The 15113-nt window shown below is 49.0% G+C and overlaps 1 protein-coding gene across 12 annotated transcripts in view; it reads left to right on the forward strand.

Moving 5' to 3' along the window:
* Positions 1-15113, forward strand: part of SDR39U1 (short chain dehydrogenase/reductase family 39U member 1) — a 2065420-nt gene that overhangs the window by 910512 nt on the left and 1139795 nt on the right. The gene's annotated exons all lie outside the window — the stretch shown is intronic.

Consider the following 15113-nt stretch of genomic DNA (forward strand, 5'->3'; position numbering starts at 1 on the left):
TGAGTACATACAGGGGTGGACCGGGAAGCAAAAGAGCCCCTGGAAATAATTTTCTAAGTGGCCCCATGTTACACATTTTCAGCAAGCCCAACCCTTTTCCTGTGGGAAAATTTGAAAATACCACAAAAAAGAGGCCCAGGGTGCAGGGGCCCGCCGGGAAATCTCCAGAGTTCCCTATGGGCCAGTCCACCCTTGAGTACATATGTGCGTAAAGGAACAAGTTACTTACCTGTAACTGTTGTTCTCCAGCATGGGTCTGGCATGGATTCACATGCTCATGAATATTCCCTGTCGTCAGGCTGGGAATCCTCGGTGCAGAAAAAAATCAGTATCAGTTTCGTTTCTGATCTGTCTTTCCTAGTAGTAACCAATCATTGATCTCTGGGTCATACTGCCCACAGCCAACGACTGCCCTCTCCCTAAGCCCCGCCTCCGGTAGCCATCCTCAGATTTGGTAGCTCGTAAAGTGGCAGTATGACCAAGTGAAGAGACGCAGAGGGGTAGGCGGGAGGGTTTGCATGTGAATCCATGCCAGACCTATGCTGGAGAACAACAGTTACAGGTAAGTAACTGGTTCCTTCTCCAGCATGGGGTCTGGCATGGATTCACATGCTCATGAATATATATAAGATTACATAGCAGTACACACATGCACAACCACGGCAGGTGGCAAAAGGCTCAACATTAAGCAACTCTTACCTCCTCACCAGGCCCTTCAGGCGAAAAGGTTGCGCAGCACTGCTTGGCCGACCCTGGACTCCTCCCTGGAATCCCGATCGACGCAGTAGAATTTCGTGAAGGTATGCGTCGACCTCCACAGCCCTGCAGATGTCCAGCAGGGGCACACCAGACAAGAACGCCGTGGTAGCAGCGATCGCTCTGGTCGAATGGGCTCTCGGACGGCCGGGCAGCGGTCGGTTTGCCAACCAGTGACAGTGCATGATACAGCCGGAGAGTCATCTGGAAATGGAAGCCTTCGAGAGAGCCTTCCCTTGATTCACAGACCCAAAGTTCACAAAAAGCTGTGACGTCTTCCGAAAACTCTTCGTGCGGTCCACGTAGAATTTCAGCTCTCTAGCTACATCCAGGGAGTGCAAAGTCCTCTCGGCCGGTGACGAAGGTAACGGGAAGAAAACTGGTAACACCAAGGGCTCGTTGAGGTGGAAGTCCAACGGCACCTTGGGCATGAAGGAGGGATGCGTCCTGAGCACCACCCTCGTGTCATGAAAAGTCAAGTATGGAGGCTTGCAAGATGGGGCCTGAATCTCTCCCACGGACCGTGCAGAGGTGATGGCCACAAGAAAAGCTGTTTTCCACGATAGGAACTTCAACGGTGCCGTATGCATAGGCTCAAAAGGGGCCCCATGAGCCTAGTCAGCACCACGTTGAGCTCCCACGCCGGGGCTGGGGCCTTCATCGGCGGGAACGAGCGGAATAGTCCCTTCATAAATTCCTTCACCAGGCGATGAGACCACAAGGACACCCGTCCTGGTGTATCTGGAGATGGCAGCCAGATGTATCTTGATGGAGGCGTGAGCTAGTCCAGCCTTGGCCAGCGACAGTAGGTACGGCAGTACTTGAGGGTCCCTAATCTGTAGAGGGTTAATCTTCTGTGCCCGGCACCAGACAGAGAACCTCTTCCATTTGTGTCCGTAACACTTGAGAGTTGAGGACGCCCTGGCCTTTGCAAGAACCTCTTTGCAGTCGGCCGGTATATCGTATCCTCCAAACTCGAGGATCATCCTGCACCGGGACCTCTTGAGCTGGTTGACGAGCCGGAGTAGCAGTGGCAACGGCGGGAAAGCATAGAGGAACAGGTTGTCCCAGGGGAACGAGAAAGCATCGCCCATGCTCCTCGGTTGGGGGAACCTGCTGGCAAACCTCTGGCACTTGGAGTTCATCGCGAAGAGATCGACCTGGGGTCTGCCCCACACCCTGAAGAGTCGATCCACTTGATCCTGGCGTAGCTCCCACTCGTGACACGAGCGCAGCTCCCTGCTGAGTGAGTCGGCGATGGTGTTCTTTATCCCTGCCAGATGAAAAGGTACCAGAAACATCCCCTGGTTGACGGCCCAGTGCCACAGATCCTGGGCTTCCTTGGACAGGGCTGGGGATCTGGTTCCACCCTGCTTCCTGATGTAGAACATCGTGGTGGTGGTGTCAGTGAAGATCCTCACCACCTTGCCCTTGAGGGACGGAAGAAAGGACCTGAGGGCTCAAAACACTGCGCGGAGCTCCAGAATGTTTATATGAAGCTGTTTTTCCTCCGGGAGCCAAAGGCCTCTCATGTGGAGATCTCCGGTATGTGCTCCCCACCCTTCCAGGGAGGCATCCGGCGTCACCGTTACCTGGTGAGCTGGGGTCTGAAAGTCTGCACCCGCCGTCAGATGAGTGCGGGTGCCCCACCACCGGATCGCTCGTCGGACTGTTATGGCGTGGTCCGACGCCACCTCGCCTTCTTGCAAGATTTCCAGGGCTTCTGCCCTCTTGTCGTCCAGCAGGAAGTCCAACAAGGGATCGGTTTTATACCAAAGTTCCCTGTCGTAACGGGCAACGATAGCCAGGGTGCTGGCCACCTTAATCGTCGTCGCCACCGACGTGATGACTCGTCCCATCGCGTCGAGCTTCTTTCCCTCGCCCCCTGGCGGTGATGTCGATGCCGATGCTCCCCCCCCGCCTTCTTCCTGGCTGCTGCCGAGACGACTGAATCCGGGGTCGGCTGTGCTCTAAGGCATAGAGAGGCCGCGTCGGGGACCAGGTACTTTTGTTTCGTATCGATCCCTTTTTGCCAGCGTCGTGGATGGGTTCTTAGGAGGGAGAGCCCCTCGTCCCAGATGTCATCCAGTAGAGGTACCGCGAGGACAGTCTTCCTCTTGGTCTCTTGACATTGATAGAGGAACCCCTCCTTCTTTTGTTCGGGCAGAGCTGGAAAGGCTCGGATGCCCTGGAGATCATTGCATGGAAGGATCCAATCTCATCGGGCGGGGAAGCCTGGGGAGGGGGGGACGACGGGAGGTCCACCCTGTCGTCGCTGCCCTCGTCGTCCGTGCCCGTCGTGGCCATGTCCGTGCCCGTGTCATCCCCGCGGACCGTGGACGGGGAGGAGGGTTGAGCAGGCCTCGAGGGCTGGAAGGGTGTAGGAGGATGTGTTCTCCTCTTGGGTGGTGGACTTCCTGACGGGCCTGCCCCTGGCTCCTCCGTTGGGCCTGGCTCCGGCTCCTCTGTCGGGGGTAAAGGCAATCTAGTCCTTATTTCAGAGCATAAGGATTGAATTGCCATCAAAATGGCCACCGAGTTGTCCTGCGGCACTGGCTGCGACGGGCGTGATGGTTGGTCTGGGGTCCCGTCGGCGCCGCCGTCACTTTCATCGTCCCACTCGTCGGGATGCCTTTCGACGGGCTGGTCCTCCTCCATGCCCGCGTCGTGGCTCTCAGGGACTTTGACAAGTTCCTCCTCGGAGGCTGTGTCTGAATCCACGACGGCCACTGGCCCCCCCTTCTTTTTCCACCGGGGGCTTCGTGGGGGTTCTTTCGATGGGCTTGAAAGATGCCTCCCTCCGAGGTGGCAGGGAGACTCTGGGCCCCGAGGCCACTACCACAGGTGTAACCTCCGCAGGCTGCGCCAGGGTTGCCGCGACCTTCTCGATAGAGGCCTTGGCTGGGTGAATCAAGGCCTTAGTCACAGACTGCATGCTTTTGGCCTTCACCTTGGGGGAGGGCTCCCTGCCTCGCTCCCCATCAGCCGAAATCTTCGAGATCGACCGGGGCCTCTCCAGAAGCTTGGCCGCGTTCTCAGATTTCCTCTTACCCGAGCCAGAGCTTTTGCTCGTGGTCGATGGCACCGGGGAGGATGCACCCTGCCTGGCAGCCGAGGAGCCCGACCGTTCGGCGCTCTCGGTGCCCGCGGACTCCCGGTGCTTAGCCTTCTGTTGGGCCCCCGTCGCCGGGGCGCCCTCACAGGACTTAGAAGACCGCTCGGATTTCTTCTTTTTCTTCTCACCTGACAGGCTCTTTTCCTCCAGCCAGTTGGCGAGATGAAGATGGCGGTCCCTCATGGTCTGCTCCGACATGTTCCCGCAAAACGCACAGTCCTCCTCCATGTGCGTTTTGTCCTCGTGAAACAGTAGAGGCATAAGGAATGCTCGTCTTCCTTGAACACGTTCTGCAGCTGGCATCCAGGGCAGGCCCTGAACAGCTTCCGGGGCGTCGAGCTCCCTTTCTCCTGGGCCATGTCCGGGGTAGGCCTCAGAAACATCTGGAATCCTCCAAAAGCGTTGTTCGACGAAATCTTCACCCTTGTGGGGCGTAGAAACTTCCGAAACGGGTCCCTGTTGATCAGATGTAAAGACGGTGGAGCTTGAGGCTCAATTTAACCGAAAAATGAGAAATTCTCTTTGAAAAAGTGCGAAAACGCAGCAAAAGCTCGAGAGCTATAGCACGAGGACTCCCAACAATTGAACGTGCTGTAAAAATCTGAGGATGGCTGCCGGAGGCGGGGCTTAGGGAGAGGGCAGTCATTGGCTGTGGGCAGTATGACCCAGAGGACAGTGATTGGTTACTACTAGGAAAGACAGATCAGATCCAAAACTGATACTGATTTTTTTCTGTACCGAGCATTCCCAGCCTGACGAAGGGGAATATTCATGAGCATGTGAATCCATGCCAGACCCATGCTGGAGAATAAGCGGATTCCTTGTGTTTGTTCTCTTAGGGGATTTAACTTGCTCAATTGCATTTCACATCAATTCATTTGGTCTGGGACACGCATGTATACATATCTATATGATATTCATCATTGTGGGTTTAAAAAAGCGTAAACCCTTCTACCCGAAATGTCAGAATACAATAGGCCATTTCTGTTTAAAGCCGAACACGCCACACCAACACTCAGTAGCCATCCCTGAAAGTTCACCTCCAGTTCAGTGCCACTGGGCAATGCATTGTGGGAATGCAAATTAGCTGGAAAGTATGTAGTTTTGCTTCAGAACGTTCTTTGCCTTTTGGCGTTAGCCCCCAATGCTCCAATTACAACAATGTCACACTCTACCATACTGATGATCCCTAATGAGGGTTAATTGCCTGTCTTGGGTTGATAAATCTATGAAATAGTGTTGCCCTAGAAGACAATTTTCTTGAGCAGTGCATTGCTCAATGGATCTGAAGTTGGGCTGAACTTCCAGGAATGGTTACTGGTTGGTGTTGCGCCATGTGTAACTTGAAATCACATATGATGTGTGTGTATATTTATTACAGGGCCTGCGGTAGCAGGTTAAATTGCTCAACCCATAGGAAGACAACTTTTTGGGCGGCTTATAACTTCGCCCCCTGCACGAATCTTTAGCAAACTTTGCAAAAAAGTAAATGGCCTCTCTTTTTTCTGGCACGTTTTGTGAGGTTTCATCAAGGGGGGTGGGGGGAGAGTTGTAGGGGTGGTCCCACAATGTCTGTTTTTTCCATAGACGCAATAGGAAAGAAAATGTGCTCACGTTTACAGCCCAAAACCGCTGGACAGATTTTCTCCAAATTAGTGGCAGGAGCTGTGGCTTGGTCCCGAAAGGGTGCTTTTGTAAATTTGGTTAAATCCATCCAGTAATTTTCTTTAAAACAGGTGAAAAGTAAGTGAAAAAAATGTGTGATATCTGAGTTCGCTCCACAGATGGGCCTCTGATTGGCCCTGTGGCCGAAGTGATGTTTGCGGACAGTGCGGTGGGGAGAAAGTCTTGGAAACGCATTTTGGGTCATTTGGTGCTGGAAAGAGGGGCTGGGAAGAGTGTGGGAATGAAAAAAACATGATATGGGGCTATTTGTTTAGGTGGAAGTAGAGGGTATGGGCAGCGAGGCAGTCTGCGGACAGACTCTTGGAACGGGCAGCTTGAGAAACACATTTGACAGTTATTTGTTAACTGAAAGAGGGTTTGGGGTGACAGGCTGGGTAATTTGGTGACTGAAAGAGGGCTTGTGTGGACAGCTTGAGAAACACATTTGGGGTGATTTGGTGACTGCAAAGGGGCTTGGTCAGGTCGGGGTAGGGGAGTGGAATCTAGATGATATGAGTATATTTGCATAGGTGAAAAATAGGGTTGGTGGTCTATTTCGATGTATGCAATGTCATTTGAATTGGGAAGGTCAGGGCAAATGTGGTGGTTGTGGCCAGTGGCCAGATTCTTGGGTGCGTGGCGGTTGTGGCTACAGCCTCCGGCCAGGCACCTTAGAATCTAGGCACTAACCACAACCACCATAGCATAATATGGCCATGCATGCAAGAATCTAGCCACTGGCCACAACCATTGTTTAGTTGATTATTTGTAGAGCGCCCCAAGCCCGGAGGTATCTGGGCGCTTGGGCTTACATGAATAGTTACAGGTACATACAACAAAGAATAGAGGAAATTGCTTGTTGACCAGGTTACATAATGATCAATGGGCCCAGGTAAAAAGGTTACATCATGACACTGAAATGTTACAGGTACATAAGAACAACAGAGGAGATGGCTTGTTCACCAGGTTACATATTGGTCAAGAGGTCCAAGTAACGGTTGCAAAATGATACAGGAATGTAACAGTGTTACAGGCTACGGGGTGGCATGTTCAGGAGGTTACTGTGTAGGCTGACTGCATGTGGAGTCTAGGATGTGGTGTCACCCAAGCTGGGAGAAGAGCCAGGCTTTCACTTTAGATCTGAACGTCCAGAAGGAGGGTTCGGCTCTGATGGCTGGGGTGAGGGAGATCCAGTACTTGGCAGCTAACACAGGGAAACTGGATCCACCGGCCATTTTTAGTTTGGATTTAGGGATATTGAGGCGGCTGAGGTAGTGGGATCTCGTGGGTCTGTCGGAGTGGTACCTGGTGAATTTGTTGGATAAGTATTTCAGCGCTGTCTGCAAGGCATTTATGTGTGATGACTAACGTGCGTAGCGTGATTCTATCACGCACTGGTAGCCAGTGTGCGTCCCTTCTAAAAGCTGAGATGTGGTTTGAGCTGGGATGTTCATGGCTGATCTAAGGGCGTTGTTCTGAAGAACCTGACGTTTGTTTAGGTTCCTTGCTGAGGTACCTAATACACGGTGTTGAAATAATCCAACTTCGAGAGTAGTAGGGCTCTTGCTAGCCTGAGGCAGCTGTTAATAGATATGTAGGGTTTGCAGGCATTTATCAATTTGTTGGTATATGCCTTGGCTGAGGCTGTGGTGCTGACTTGTTTTTTGAGGGAGGAAGTGGAATCTAGGTAGACACCCAGCGTTTTGACCTCATTGGTAACTTTGATGATATTTCCATCAATGTTAAAGGTCTTGTAGCGTGTGTCAAGACTGTTTAGACGGGCTGGTGAGCCGGTGATCAAGAGTTCCGTCTTATAGGTGAGACAAAGGCTGCCATCCAAGCCTGGATTTCAAAGTGGACGTCATGGATCAGTTTGGAATCTATCATAGCAGCTAGTGAGCGTGATGAGGATCTGGGTGCCATCTGCATAGTTAGTGTAGGTGACACCCAGACTGTCAAGGCGATCAAAGAGGAGCTTTGTGAAGATGTTATAAAGTGTGGGCAGATTTTTTTTTTTGTCTCGATTTTGGCTTGCAGTAGTGCTATTTTGTCTGAAAGAGTCTTCTGGATGTTGGCACACCAGGCTGCATCTTTGGTGCAGGCTTCGGTAGGTGGGGCGAGTGACTACAGTTCTCTTAATATTGTAAAGAGTTCTTTTGTGCCTGATTTAGCGTTCTGAATTCTTACATTGTAGGTCTCTCTTTTGGTGTTGAGAATGGCTACTTTGTAGATAGAAGTGGCTGTGATGAATTTTACCTTATTGGGGATTGAGGAAGTTTTTCTCCAGATGGTTTCGGAAGCTCTTTTGGCATTACGGCGTGAATTTAACTCAGCACTGAACCATTTATTTAGTGGAGCAGAGGGCTTGGCCCTGCTTAGTTTTAGTGGTGCTATTTCGTTTAGGGCTTGATCTATGGTGGTGATGTACATTTCGACCAGCGAGGATGGGTCTATGTCAGTATTGAATGGCATGTTTGCAATGGGCTGGATTAAAGAGAGCAGGTTGTTTAAAGTTATATTGCGTGAGTTTCTGGACAGAGTTTGGGGCGCGAGGACCGTGCTGGTGCTGGGGAGGGCATTTTCCTGAATGGTAAATGAGATACAGTGGTGGTCAGACCAGGCACATGGCTCATTGTTGAGGATTGTGGTGGTGCAATTGTGGTCTGCCAGCCAATCCAGGGTTTCCCTTTATTGTGGGTGGGTTCATTAATGCAGAGTTTCAAGCCTAGTTGTGTGATGGCATTTTCTAGGATGGTGGCATTCACATCGTTGGGGTCATGGCGGCCTAGGTTCAAGTCTCCCAACAGGATGATTTGTGAAGCAGGTTTAGTACTTTGGGTCAGTAGGAAGGTGATGTCTTCCTCGAAGGTGGGGCCGGGGGGCCGTTAGATGAGATGAAATGGTAAGGTACGGGTGGATGAGAGGGGAAGTTTGACTGACAGCGGTTCAGCTGATGGTAGGCGTCCTCTGGCGAATTCTATGAGGGTCAGATGAGATTTAGCTATGAAGACTATACCGCTGCCTTGTCTGATAATCGTGTAGTTCTCTGGGATGGCTAGTGAGAGGGGGGTCCTGCTCCCGGGAATAACCAGGTTTCTGTTATGGCAAGGAAGTCTAGTTGTTTCGAGGTGATGAGGTCAGCAATGTCAAGAGCATGGGCTAATGGGGAACGCGTATTGATGAGGGTACCTTTGATGGTGGGACTGGCAGGGATTGGATCTTCAGGTGGAAGGGTGGAGGGTGCAGGGGATGGCATATTGGTGTTGGGGGCGCCAATGGGGTCTCTACGGGGGCTGTGCAATGGTGAGCATGTTAGGGTCCTGTTGCTTTAGGAGCTTGGGTGGGGTGTCCTTGTGGTGGAAACGAGAGCCTAGTCATGGATTCCTCAGACTAAGTGGGTATGGGACAAGTGGCGTAGGTGGGGATGCGAAACAGAGGATCCATTTAGCTGGGGTGAGTAGGCAGATGGTGCTGGGGGTGAGGGGAGTATTTGAGTGAACAGTTGGTGAGTGGGCATGGATTGCATGTAGAAACTTAGTTGGAGATTTGGTGTGATATAGAGGTAGGAGGGTGGCCATAGTAAGCGTTACTCTTCTTAAAGTGGTCATGAAGGTAGAGTCTGGGGCAGGATGGGTAGTGGTTCGTGTGGGGCAGCACAATACAGCGTGTACAGATAGGAGCAGGGTGCTGCACAGTGGGATTGGATTAGCTTTATGGTACGCAGCAGGAACAGCACGCTGGGTAATGGTATTATGGTGCTAGGTACAATAAGCAGCAAGTTGGGCTAAAAGCGACCATATAGGGGATGCAACATTAAGGCTAGGTGTAGAGGCAGCGCAATGGACAATGATAATACAGTACAGCATGTATTATGGAGCTAGGTGCAGTAAACAACAAGCTAGGCTAGCAGTGACCATAAAGTGATGCAGCGATGAGGCTATGCATAATGGTAGCACAGTTGACAATGATAATGCAGTACAACATGTATTATGGAGAAGTTGAGAAACAAGGTGGGCTAGTAGCGACCCAATAAGGGAGGCAGCAGTAAGGCTAGGCGGAGTGGCAGCACAATAGACTGATAGTTCAGTGCAATATATAAATGGTGCTTGATACAGCGAACAGTGCACTAGTTCTTAAGCGCGTAAGGAGTGCATGGCAGGGTTGACGCCAGGCAAACAGATGTGGCACACACAAAGGCGTCCAGGACCAAAAGAGCAAAAAACAAAACCGAATATTGAGCGGCGTATTGTCCAGTTAGAAACAGTCACTGCTCATATGTGGTTTGGCAATAGCAATCATGGGTTCGGGTGCAGAAGGGTCTGTGTGGCATGGCGGTGCAGAACACAGAAACCGACAAAGTTATGAGGTTGTTAGCGAGCAATCGAGTATGATTTGCTTACCCAGGGTCAGGTTGATGGTTTTGGTTCAGGTAGATGATGGAGGTAGATGATGTAACGGGCAGGGGGAGGCGGCCCCGTTGCGGCGTAGACAGGCACAGACAGGCCTGGCCATTATATGGAGGGGCTTGGGTGGGAGGGCCACCCGGTTTGCGCCTTCCGGTGCAGCAGGTCGGGAGAAATGGGGCTCCTGGAGCAATCTTGAGAGTGTGGCGGCTCGCGGCTCAGCTGGTATGGTTGCTTAGCAACCAGTAAACAAAAATAGAACAGCAGCCATTTTGGGATGCACGCCTCGCCTCAAGACACAGCGTTTGGACATTTTGGTCGTTCAGAGGCCAGATGGATGCATTAAGTCTCATCACAAGCTGCAGGTGGAGCAGATTGTGGATGGGAGCACACAGACTTTGTTGGTTGTAATAGTATGTGTACAGAAATTGAATCTGACCATTGGAAACAATCATAATAATGTGTATAGTAATTGTAAATAGTGTGTGGGCAGTGTATAGTATTTGTAACATGGTGACACAATACAATTACGATCGCTGTATGGTAATGCAGGAGAAATCTTTGCTTTCTGTGAAAAAACACAGCATAATATGTTGGGTAGGATAGTTTACAATGTCGCATTGCATACAATCTCACATATTGATGTACTTTTTAGACCCTCATAATCAGTACATTCTAAGTACAGTTGTTATTTTTGTTTGCATAATCATTGGGAGAAAAAAAATCCAGGTTTAAAAAAAACTACTACATTTATTTGACATTGCGTGTCACAGTATGTTTGTTTGAAATGTACAGTACTTAAGGGAATATTTACGGTGCACAAATATATGTATTTGTTGTTACAAGCAGTGTTGCAGTAGGAAGAATCGTAATGGTGCATTTGCAATGAAGTGAAATGAGGGTATTTTTGAAGTAGATACCTGTTGGTGTATTGTAAGCTTTTTCTATTTCAAAAGCAGCATTGCAGTACTATAGATGTAGTTAGATACCAGTTGGCGTATTCTAACTGTTGATAGTTTTATAGTTCTGAAGGGTATTTTTTGAAGCAGTTCGATACCTGTTGGTGTATTCTAACTATGTTGCTATTTAAAACAACATTACTGTGTGTTTTGCACAATTGTTGTTTCTGTTTGCATAATCATTGGTTCATTGGGGAAAAAAATCTATACAGCATTAAAAAGAATTTACTAAATGTATGTGAATTTAACTTTCACAGTATGTTTGATTGAAGTGTGCAGTACTTAAGGGAATGTCTAAAGTGCACTAACTGATAGTTTCACAGGTCAGTGACTACATTTAGGTTTAAGGAATATTAAGTAGGCATTTGTTGGTAATCTCTGTTTTGGAGTAATGGAAGTGTAGTTGCATTCAAACCAACCACATCTTTTTTAATGTATGCAGTATAGTGACTTGCAGTGGTTGTGGCACCAGTGTGGAATATTCTGCCTACTTTTGTGAAGGGTTTCTTGACACGAGATACTTGCCAGTGTGTGAAGCTAGTAAGCTTGCAGTTGTTTTGGTACCATCTGCGTTGTCCCTTTAAAAGCATTAGTATTACATATTGCCTATGTGGGTTTGTGTAAGGTGGAACGATTGTCTGAATTGCAAAAAGTGCATAATATGGCATGATTTGCATTTGGAACTAGCTCTATGAAATGGAATGGATTCATAATTTGGTGTAGATACATACACAAATCGTTCATTAGGGATGTGCTCTTGTGCAACATGGTTGCAGAGAGTGCATGTATGTTTCCATGTGTATGAAATCTGGAAGATTTCATTGATAGGTATGTTTTTGGTTCCCAGTACTTGCAGCAAGTACATTAGACATTTGTGTGCATCTTCCTGTGTGTTTATGGTGAATTTTACCATCCCTGCACAGTAGTAGAATTCTCGCCTTATTCCTGAAACACTGTAAGTGCTGTCAGGATTATTTGTGGCATTTCTGTGAAGGAAGAGCATTTGTAAACACAACTGGTCTGAGCCGTTCAAGTACATTTCTTGAGCAATTGGTGGCAGTTGGCACAGAAGATTGATTACTACATTTGCATAGCAACTTACATCAGTTGTTTTGAAAAATTTAACTGGACCAGAGAATTCTGTCTGTGTCATTTGCTGGACCTTCTCGTTTTTTAGAAGAAATATTTCTCTTGCTCCAGCTTTGGATCTTTCATGGATTCACATGCTGTGAATATTCCCCGTCGTCAGGCTGTGAAACTCCAGTAATTTTAATATAGTAGTTTTCCTGGAAAAAACGTTCTTCAGTTTCCCATCAATATTGTTGTGGGAGCTTTTGGCAGCGCCAGTGGGAAGTCGAGTGTATAGCTCTGCCCCCGCAGCTTCCCTTCAGATCTGATCCGTCTTCCAAACCGTTAGGATTCTTTACACTTCACTCCTGAGAGAATTTCTACATTTACTTGAGAAAAAATGTTTCTTCAGTATTTTCTTTTTCCAGTCTTTCGACTCCGAAAAAGCTCAGCTCCAGCTCTGTTATGGAATCTTCAGGACTGAAAAAGCCCTTGTTCAGGCCATGTGAGACCTACAGCCTGAAGAACATATATGAAGGGGACAGGTACTCCAGTGCCCTCTATTGTCTGTACCCGAATCATTCGGCACACGGATGTGACATCTGCCAAGGGTTCTTGCAAAATTCCCTTCGAGACAGAAATAGGCGCCTAATTTGTTGGCTCAATGAGGGAGCCTACCTGCTGTTGGAGGTCGGATCATCACGTAGTGGCAGGGCAAACCACTCCCTCGGATAAGAGATCGACGTCACGTCAGAGATCAAAATCTGAGGAACCGGCAACAAAAAAGCAGAGGACACGTGAGGCTAAATCATCTTCAAGCCATGATAAGGCCAAGCATTCATTGCCTCCTAAAAAGCCTCTTTCAAGTGGTGAAAAATCCCATTTAGTCTCTAAGCACTCTTCTCAAGGTACTACATCAAAGTCGCTGTCGGAGGGACCAATAGAAAAGGGCTCACACCCATCTTCCAGATCCAGACTCGTCCCGTAAATCTCAATCGTCGACAGAGACATATAAATCAAGGCCCTCCTCAACCTCGTCGGCGAAGAAATCATCTTCGACGAACACCAAGAAACACCACTCATCATCGGGATCGCACAGGTCTTTTTCCGTACACAAGTCTTCCTGAAAGCACCACATGGCATCCAAATCGTCATCCAAGCCGTCTTCTACTTCACCATCGACTGCGTCAATCATGACGACAACGTCGAAGACGGTCTTGGCTCCATCGACTTCTCGACTCCTGTACTTCATCAACGACTACCACCTTGTTGATGAGGAAGAAAATAATCCCTGGCGAAAAAGCAGACACGTACATTATCTACTGGGCCAGAGTGTTCAGAAATGGAGACAGAAGTACTGCCCCCGAAAGGCATATTAAAGACATCTGGGCCCACGGTACTCGACCAACCTCCTTTTGGAAAGGTCTCCAACTGTATTACCTGAAGAGATTCTGCAGCACGAAATCATATCAGATTTTGAGGCACCGCCTTATGACTGTCAAGCAGTTTTCGAATCAGATCCTGAGAAAGGAGGTTCACAGGCACCCTTTCCAGATCCTTCTGTGTTGGGCTTGTAGCGGAGATCTCAAGCACCTTCTTTGGCGTTGACATCACCAGACATAGGAGCTTTTCCATCACAGTATCCTCTCTTAAACCCTTATTCCTTACTATCCATGCAAGTCCTGTCCTCTCTTCAGTCTCTACTCGGTCAACTGGGTGCCAGACTTTCTCTGCCTCAGGCTCAAACAATTCAACCATATTAGGACCCACAAGTTACACCTCAACAGAAGGACACTTCCGATTATTTTCAGAACCAGGGCGCTCGTCCTAGAAGGCAATCCCCTGCCAGGCCTCCTCCCCCTCCTAGAACATTTAGTCCACGATGGAGAGAACAGGAAGAAGGTGAACTCGTAGACACTGATCCGGACACTGCTTCACAGGACATGCTTTCCACCGTCTCCTCTTCCCCCGAGAAAAGTGGACACCTGGGACACAGACCCAGACCAGGAATGCCCAGATAGTCCGACTCAGCCATCCCCCCGGACAACATAGGAGCATTTCTCTCCATGATGGGGAAGGCCTGCCAAGAGTTTGGCCTTATTCGAGAGGAAAAAAAGGATTGCTTCCTCTTTGATCATATGGGAAAGAGGAGAAAGGCTGTCTTTTCCATTCCAATCCTTGATCATGTGTGGCAGGAAGGCCTCTGCACCATGAAGCATCCCTTTACGGATCCAGCAGTGAATGGTTTATTGGAAAAAAAGTGTAAGGCTCCAGAATCCCCTCCTAAATGCCTTACATCACAACCAACACCAGAGTCTATTGTATCAACTGCAGCTAGCAGGAAAGCACACACACAACAAAAGTGTGCCGCACCCCCAGACAATGACAATCGCAAGTTGGATGCCTTTGGAAAGAAGGTACTTACCATAGGGGCAACAACTGTGAAAGCAGCAAACTCTTTAGCCATTTTTGCAAGATGCGACCGGGAAATGTGGCATTGTTTAGGCCCACTATTAGACCACCTGCCAGAACAGCAAAGAAAGGAGGCTATGCTTTTGGTGCGAGAGGGGGAAGAGGCATCAAATCACAGCATAAGTATAGCTGTAAAACAGAGGGGGTCTGGGAAACTCTCTACCAGCACGAACACAGCCCATTGACTTATTCTTGGGTGGATGGCCCCTGGGAGAGACTCAACCAAGTCTTTAGCTCACTTTTCTTTTCACAGAGAAGACATTTCCCCCCACATATCAGTGTTTGGCCTGCCCAGGGGCAGTCAGCACCAAAATGCTAGGCAATTCTCCTCTGAACAAGAGTACCACAGCAACCCGTACACTAAAGACTTGGTAGAGTCTCTTCCAGGGGTTATTCACCCAAGAACAGGTCATTGGGCTGTGTTCGTGCTGGTAGAGAGATTCCCAGACCCCCCCCCCCTTTTTTTAAGTATAGCTGTAGACCTAGCCGAGACCGGCTTTAAACAAATTAACAATGGAGTGGTTCTCAGACGCCAAGCTTGGCTTTGCTGTACAGACTTCCGCCAAGAGGTGCAGCACAAGGTAGTGGATATGCCGTGCAAGGGCTTTTTGGTAAAGAAATAGACTAAGCTCTCAAGGCCATGAAAGCTTATTCAGACTTAGCTAGATCACTTAC

This window comes from Ambystoma mexicanum, chromosome 13 (assembly GCF_040938575.1).
Source record: "Ambystoma mexicanum isolate Mex_15411 chromosome 13, UKY_AmexF1_1, whole genome shotgun sequence".
Taxonomy (NCBI): domain Eukaryota; kingdom Metazoa; phylum Chordata; class Amphibia; order Caudata; family Ambystomatidae; genus Ambystoma; species Ambystoma mexicanum.